Source organism: Argiope bruennichi, chromosome X1 (assembly GCF_947563725.1).
Source record: "Argiope bruennichi chromosome X1, qqArgBrue1.1, whole genome shotgun sequence".
NCBI lineage: Eukaryota > Metazoa > Arthropoda > Arachnida > Araneae > Araneidae > Argiope > Argiope bruennichi.
In genome coordinates, this window is record NC_079162.1 from 26390583 (window position 1) to 26397964 (window position 7382).

Consider the following 7382-nt stretch of genomic DNA (forward strand, 5'->3'; position numbering starts at 1 on the left):
ATACTAAATAAAAAAAAATCTTTTTCTTCATTAATTTCAGATTTTTTGTGTGTATATTCGTATAAGTGTCAAATGATATGCGTTTTGTGAACTCTTGCAATAAAATGTCTATTTCTTGAAAAAATTCAAAATTAGCTTCTAAGTTTGTAGAAATGCAATCTTATTTAATATGAAGTTTTTAAAAGAAAATTGCTAAATGTAGTTGGTTTTATATCTTCATATATCTTGTGCGTTTTTTAATACAAAAGCAAATTCTGTATTTATGATCTCTTCTAAGTTCATTTTTGCTCATTCAGTGCTATTTTTTTTTTCGGCTTAACCAATAATAGCTAAAAATTTCTCAGTGTTTTTATATAAACATTTCTATTAATTCCATTGGCGCATTTCATTAAGAACAGGCAATCATTGTCAGTAAAAAAGCAAGTAATAATATTCCATATTGTAGCGAATTAATTATGCTATAATTACAAATTTTCTTTGAATTTTAGTTCAGTGATAAAGCATTTCTCTGAAGATATTATGAAACAGGATCAACTGTACTTCACATTCCAATAAGAATTTTGAAATGAAATACATCCGCTGATTGTACCCATGCTTTATTGAAATAAAAAGCGTATTATTTCATTATTCTGCACAAAAATACCGTATCTAAAATTTTCTGAACCATCAATATCATTTAATTTTCGCGTAAATAAATACAGAAAATATTCATGGAAATATATTGTGTCTAGTTAGCCTTTTGTCGAAAAAATTCGAAAATAAATGTCAAAAAGTATCATTGTATAATAGTGAAATATTAAGAGTCTCGTATTCCAGTTTTAAATTTTTTGAAATAAAATAAATGAAAAACCATTTCGAAAAGCTTCAGTTGGATAAACTAATTATGAAATCAATACATCTTTATTTGAATGTTTGGAAACTTCAGAAGTTATTTTTGGTTCGTACATAGCTCCAAAAGAAAAAGAATGCTTTGTAATTCTGTGCAAAATACTGGTATCTATTGAAAATGCAGTACCTTTAGAGAATTTGCATTAGAAACGAAATTCGATATAATGTGCAATAATCATATATTTAAATATTTTGTAATGCCATAAAATTTCAAAATAAAAATACATTATCTGATGAAATGAGGAATTGAGTAATAAAGCTACTACTAGATGATTTGTGTACAAAAGATGTAAATCTTTTAGAAGGCTAATTTTCCTCCAATATGTAGTCAGAATCTATAGTTGCCGACACCTGATAGGAAGTAGAATAGTTACGATTTCTTCATATTCACCATATGATTCTTGATGTATCCTAATACATTAATGTTCTGTAATCATGAACAAAAACTGATTTAAGATTTGAAAGATAAATATTCTTTAATTGGAAGTTCCAAAAATTTTTTAGAATTTCTGAATTAATGCATTAGAATACGACCAAATATATGTGGAATAAATAATAAAATCTCGTATATCAAAGTTTCGAAGTGATAAAAAAAACAGGAACTGATTATCTTGTAAGAGTAGAACAGAAGAATGATTGAAATACATTCTTAAAGATAAATTTGGTGATTTTGAAACAAATGAAACATTCAAGTAATGTTGTATAACAAGGATTAATTGAATTGCAAATTACGATACAAGTTACTATTTAGCTGTTTATTCATTCTGAAATAATAAATTTAAGTCAAATTTCGAGAACGAAAAACGTTTGGAACATATTACTTTTTGCTCTTTCCTGTTGGTCTTATTCAAAACATCCTTGAACTAGAGTAATGAAATACAGTCTAGTCATTTGACGAACATCTCCTAAAGTAACTAAATAAACGGAAACGGCTTCTTACTGATCTTTTTTCTCTTCGAATATATGCCATTTGCAATACTTAGCTTTTGAAAAGAAATCACTTTAAATATTTTACTTTGTGTTGACTTGGATATAAATACCATCCAGTTTGTGGCAGATTTCTTTACAATTTATAAGAAACACAATGCAAAAAATGTTTTTAAATCTCTTATGAAATAGCTGAAACGGCGAGTAGAAGAATAACAATAAAACTTTGAGCACAAAAGTAATAACCCAACCTACCATTAAGGGTTCAAGCAAAAATTGAGAGAAACAAACAGCTGCGATCGATTTTTTGGCCTTCAGCCTTACTTTTTCCTGTAGTAAAAAGAAGGAAAGAACTTCCTTCAGGAGAGAAACAGACTGCTGAAAGATCTGTAGAATTCCTAAACCTGGAATTCTCAATGTCAGCTAGGTAAAAAGAGAAACTCAACGATTTTTACCAATCAATTCAACACTGCGAGACAACGTAGTGGGAAGAAAACGATAAAAATATTTTGGCGGACGGCGCTGTCGTAGATAATGCAACTTCCTCCAGGCATATGTTAGGAATGGCACGTTTGTATTTCCGGCTTGTTGAAGAATTGTGAATAAATTTTCAACTATCCCCTGCACTCTTGGAGCTCGACGGAGGTAAACCAAAATCGATAGATTAATTCCTGGCGTAACACTTGATGCAGAAAATTTCCTGAGCTTTCAGGAAGGAAAAAAAAAAAGTTTGTTTGTATTGTAAGCCACCAACCAATAATGGATACAAGATTGAAAAATGGAAATATTGGCCATAAAATTTATTGAAGAGTCTGTATGTAATCTATATATGCCATATGAAGGGGAACTCGGGATTTTAATCAAAAATTCCTTATTGCAAATTTTTTTTTCCATGCCTATCTTCAATTTTCTTTGAATAAGTTGTTTTTTTAGTGAACATCAGCAGGGATTCACATTCTCAATTACAAAAATTCACATTCAACTGGCTAAGTTGCATGATACATAGAAGATTGGAACTGAAAGGCAGAATTCACATTTTTCGGTTGTGGGAAAGTCTCCGTGGAATGCCGATTCCAGTCAATACTTTATATTCTTAGAGAAGTCAAAATTGTCTTGAAGTTAATTAGAAACAGATGTAGATAATGCACCTTTTAGTGAACGTATGTTAGTAATAGCAGTACACTTGTATTCATTCTTTTGCATGAGCTAGAAATATTTTTCAACTTTCCACTTCCCTCTCGGAGCCGATAAAGGTAAATCAGAAATCAATAATTCCTGACATAACTTTTGATGTAGAAAACTGCCAGGGTTTTCCGGGAGAAAGATTTCTTTCAATTATAAAGAATCAATCACTAATGAATGAAGGGTTTAGAAATGCGGTCTTAAAATTAAATTCTTTTTTTACTTTCAATAAATTTTTAAAATCAATGTTATCACAGACTGCTGAATTAATTTATTTTCCTTTTAAAGATATTCAGATATTAAATCATTTATTGCATTTTATCTCGTTGTAATTGAGCCAGCGTCCATTCAAAAACGATCGATGTTGCAAAAAAATATTTAAAAAATTCCTTTTATATTCAATTGACACAATTTTTCATTTAATGACAGCCTTTAAAATTTTCTATAATTACATAATTTAATCCATTTAAATTATTAAATCATTTTAATCTGATTTGTTCCTCGTTTATGCAAGGAGTGCTGATTAAAAGAAATTTTCTTTCATCAGAGAAAATATCTCCAAAATATTTTCCTTTTTCTGAGAGCAATTACTTGAATAATTAATTTGTTACAAGAGCAATAAAATAAATCGTTTGAACAATACGAAATAATGATACAGAGTTAATATTAAAGTTAAATGATTAGATTTTCTTTTCTTTCTGTTTTATGTTTGAAACGAGGGAATGAAAAGAGAGGAGGAAAACAGAAAGAAAGGAAACGAAAGATTGCCGATTTTTGAATTTATTAGTAATTAAATATTCGGTGCTGGGCTTGTGAGGTCGAATAACAAGTATTTCCTTTTCTTTACCCTTATTTATAGGTAATTTTGATACATATTTTTATAGACTTTTTGAGCAATTTTGAATTGCACCCGTGAAAGAATTTTAAGCTTTCTTCCCATACAAGTTAATTTTTCAGAATGGAAAAATGTTTTCAAAAAATGCGATTAAAAAAATACTTTCATTTTTACTCTATATAGTCATCGAAATCTCAGTAAGAGAATGTCAATACATGTTACATAAAGGAAAAATAGTTTTTTTCAAGTGATTCTAGGTGATACCGTAAGTTTGCGTTCCTTATGGACGCCAATCACAACTGATCGGCTCGAAAATATAAGGAGTCCTTTGTGAAGTTGCAGTCTAAGATTTTTTCTTCAAAATATTAAAAACTGTTAGACAAAAAAATAAATATTCAATAGCAAATATTTTGTTTTTTGCTTTGTACATGATACTATGATTTCCATAAGTTATAAATATTTTTTTATTTAAATCATAGAGTAATTTTTATTAGGAATTAAAAGGAATTTTAAAAAGAGTTACGTTCATTCCTTTTCCAAGCTATTTTATTTTCCTGTCATGCCCAATAGATAACATCTATATTATATGAACTGAAAAGCCTTTTTTTTTCTTTATTATAATGTAACGTAAAAGTTTGAAAAATTTTTTTAAAGCTCCTATATTGTTTTCTGATATTTTATTGGTTAAATATTTACTGATTTCATTTTTTTTTAAAAAAAGCAACATACATGAGAGAATTTTGTGTATTATATTTATAAAAGTAATTGTTACATTATAGATATTAGTATTAAAATATCTTCATCCAAAGCAACGTCGAGTTTATCACATAAAATGAAACAAAAACTAACTAAATAGACACTAATGGTTAGGACTTATGGACTCTGTCAATGTTTTTCTGGAGAATGTCCACCGAAATAATTTTTTTCTTTTAACTTACTTTCGAAAATGGAGACTGTGCGGAGAGATGGGGGAAGGCGAGCCAGATGACCAATAGTGCTATATCTAGGCTCATGAACTTTCATATAAAATCAAAAACGGAAGAAATCGGACCAGTAGATGAGGGTTGAGGAGAGGGTAGTTTGAATTTTTAATTTATTTAAATAAATAAAATACCTTAAAGTTGAGAATTGAATGTTGTATGTTTTAGTTAATTTTCAAACTGGAAAATTATAATTAAATAGTAAAAGATTGCAATAAATTCTGCAATAGCAAAAAAAAAAAAAAAAAATGAACGAACTTGTTTGAGTCTTTTGAGAACCTAAGATTTAGATAAATCTAGTAAATGGAACATCGTATAACAAATCTTTTCCTTGACAAATCAGCTAAAAAGAATGTCTGTAGATATAAGGAAATGAAATATAATAAAATTGGCGAATAATAATAAAGAGTTGTGTAATTTAAAATTTGGATCATACAGGAATCCGGAACTCAGACATGGGCAAATTCTTATCGTCTGCCCGCTAGTCCTTCTCATCCTTCTAGGAGAAATGCCATGGTAGCAAAACAACGAGTGGAGGGGGGGGGGGAGACAACCGGGGTTGCAGACACCTAGGTGCCTGCCATAGGAAGCGGCGAGAATTTAAAATAGCAGAACATTCATTTCACTTTGTAACGCCACATATGAGGCACTCCGGAAAATGTTATACCACTTGCGTCACTTATTCTTCATATGCTAATAGGCATGATGGCACAGCATCAGATTATAAAAATTTCACAAGTTTATTGTGTTTAACGTGTCTCCAAAAGACATAAAATGTTTGATATAATCCTACTGTATTTAAAATTCTTTGTTTAAAAATGCATGCAATTCATGAAATCAGTCATTCGAGCTATCTATTTTTACCATTTAAAGGAGATGGCCAAGTCAGTAAAAATTCTCTGCGAGGATAATTGTTGAGAAGATTCGAAAGTTAAAATTATTTAGCAATTTAGAATTTACTGTGGATATGAAATTTCCCCAAAGGACTTAAAATTCAGTTTATTCGAATTTGTTGTTTCAAAATTGCAAACCTTTTAAGTAAGAATATCTTTTAGCCCTGAAAGAAGGATATCGAATATTTGAAAAATGAGTTAGCATTCAATTTTGCTAAACTATCAGTTCAGTTCAGTTCAGTTTCTAGCCAAAAGTTCAAAAGCATAGTGATTTCTATCAAAATCGAATCAAGCTTTTTAATATTGTAAAACATTTTCAACCTTATTAGGAGAAAATTTAACCGCAGGAATTCTAAGGTGGTAGAGCTGGATTCCGCACATTTACATTTAGTAGACCCCATGACGATCATTGTTCTGGCTTCTCAAATTCAAATCATTCTTTATTTCAGGAAATGCTAAATAAGAAAACTTGATGATGAATATGTATGTAATATTCATCTTCTGTGCTATCTTAAAGGGTCATTCACTCAGATTAGAACCATAAGACTGCACGCAAACCATGATAATAATCAATTTTATAAAGCAGTGTAGACTGTCATCTAATAGTTAGGAAAGAAAACAAAACCCATCGAAGCATGTAAAATAATTAAGACAGTTACTCACGGTAAATTTTTTATCACTCAAGATACACTGTGGAAGGGTCGGATAAGTAAGATTCGAGTGCACGAGTTTTTTTTTTTTTTTCTGTGTTTGTAATTCTTTGCCTCAGAAAAATTAGAACTTCAAATTATGACTTTCATTATATTTGTGAAATAAATTACGCTTCAATGAAGATGCGAAAATAATACATTTTTCATTATCTGTTCATGGTTCATTTTTGGAAATAAATGAAAAAATCCAATTCTCTTCATAGAATTGTTCTTAATTGTTAAAGGTCTTTCCCGTGCGTTCCTGCAATGATTAAGCTATAGAGAAACGAGTAGATGAACAAGTTTAATTATTTGTGTTCCTATCAACAAAAAGCATGCACAACTTTACTGTTCCATTGTATTCCTGGACTGAAATTCTAGCGAGTACTTTTTACCCCAAATGTGATGTAAATGTAGAAATTCGCTGCTAGAAATGTGAAATATGCGAACATTTAAATTTGGCCTATTTTCCCTAACTTCCGTTCCTGCATTTTTATATCATTAAATAGAATAAATATTCCGACTTGTAGATATATCAGCTTGCTTTTTTTAATCAAATCTACGAGCATTTATTTAAACTTAAGTTACAGGTAAAGAACGCTGTTCTCAAGAACAAAACGTACATTTTAATTTTTTCCAAAATAATTTTGTGTGAATAAAATTGCCATTCTTTTCTTTTAAACACATACAATAAAATGAACTTTATTTATATTAAATTTTTACGCTTCATGTGTAAAAGAAAAAAATTATGAAACTCTATTTCCTTTCCCAATAAAGACGCACGATCATGCATTTACTAACAATATCAATAAGATTAAAATATGAAAGACTTATAATTTTAAACTGTAAAAATAAATGAAAATTTTGTTTTAAAAACTAATACTTTGCTTTAAAATTTGAAAGAGCTCTCAATAACTTTGTAAAGATTTTCTGTTTCTTTAATAATAAATTTTAAAATTGTAAATCATCGAAGAACAATCAAAGGAAA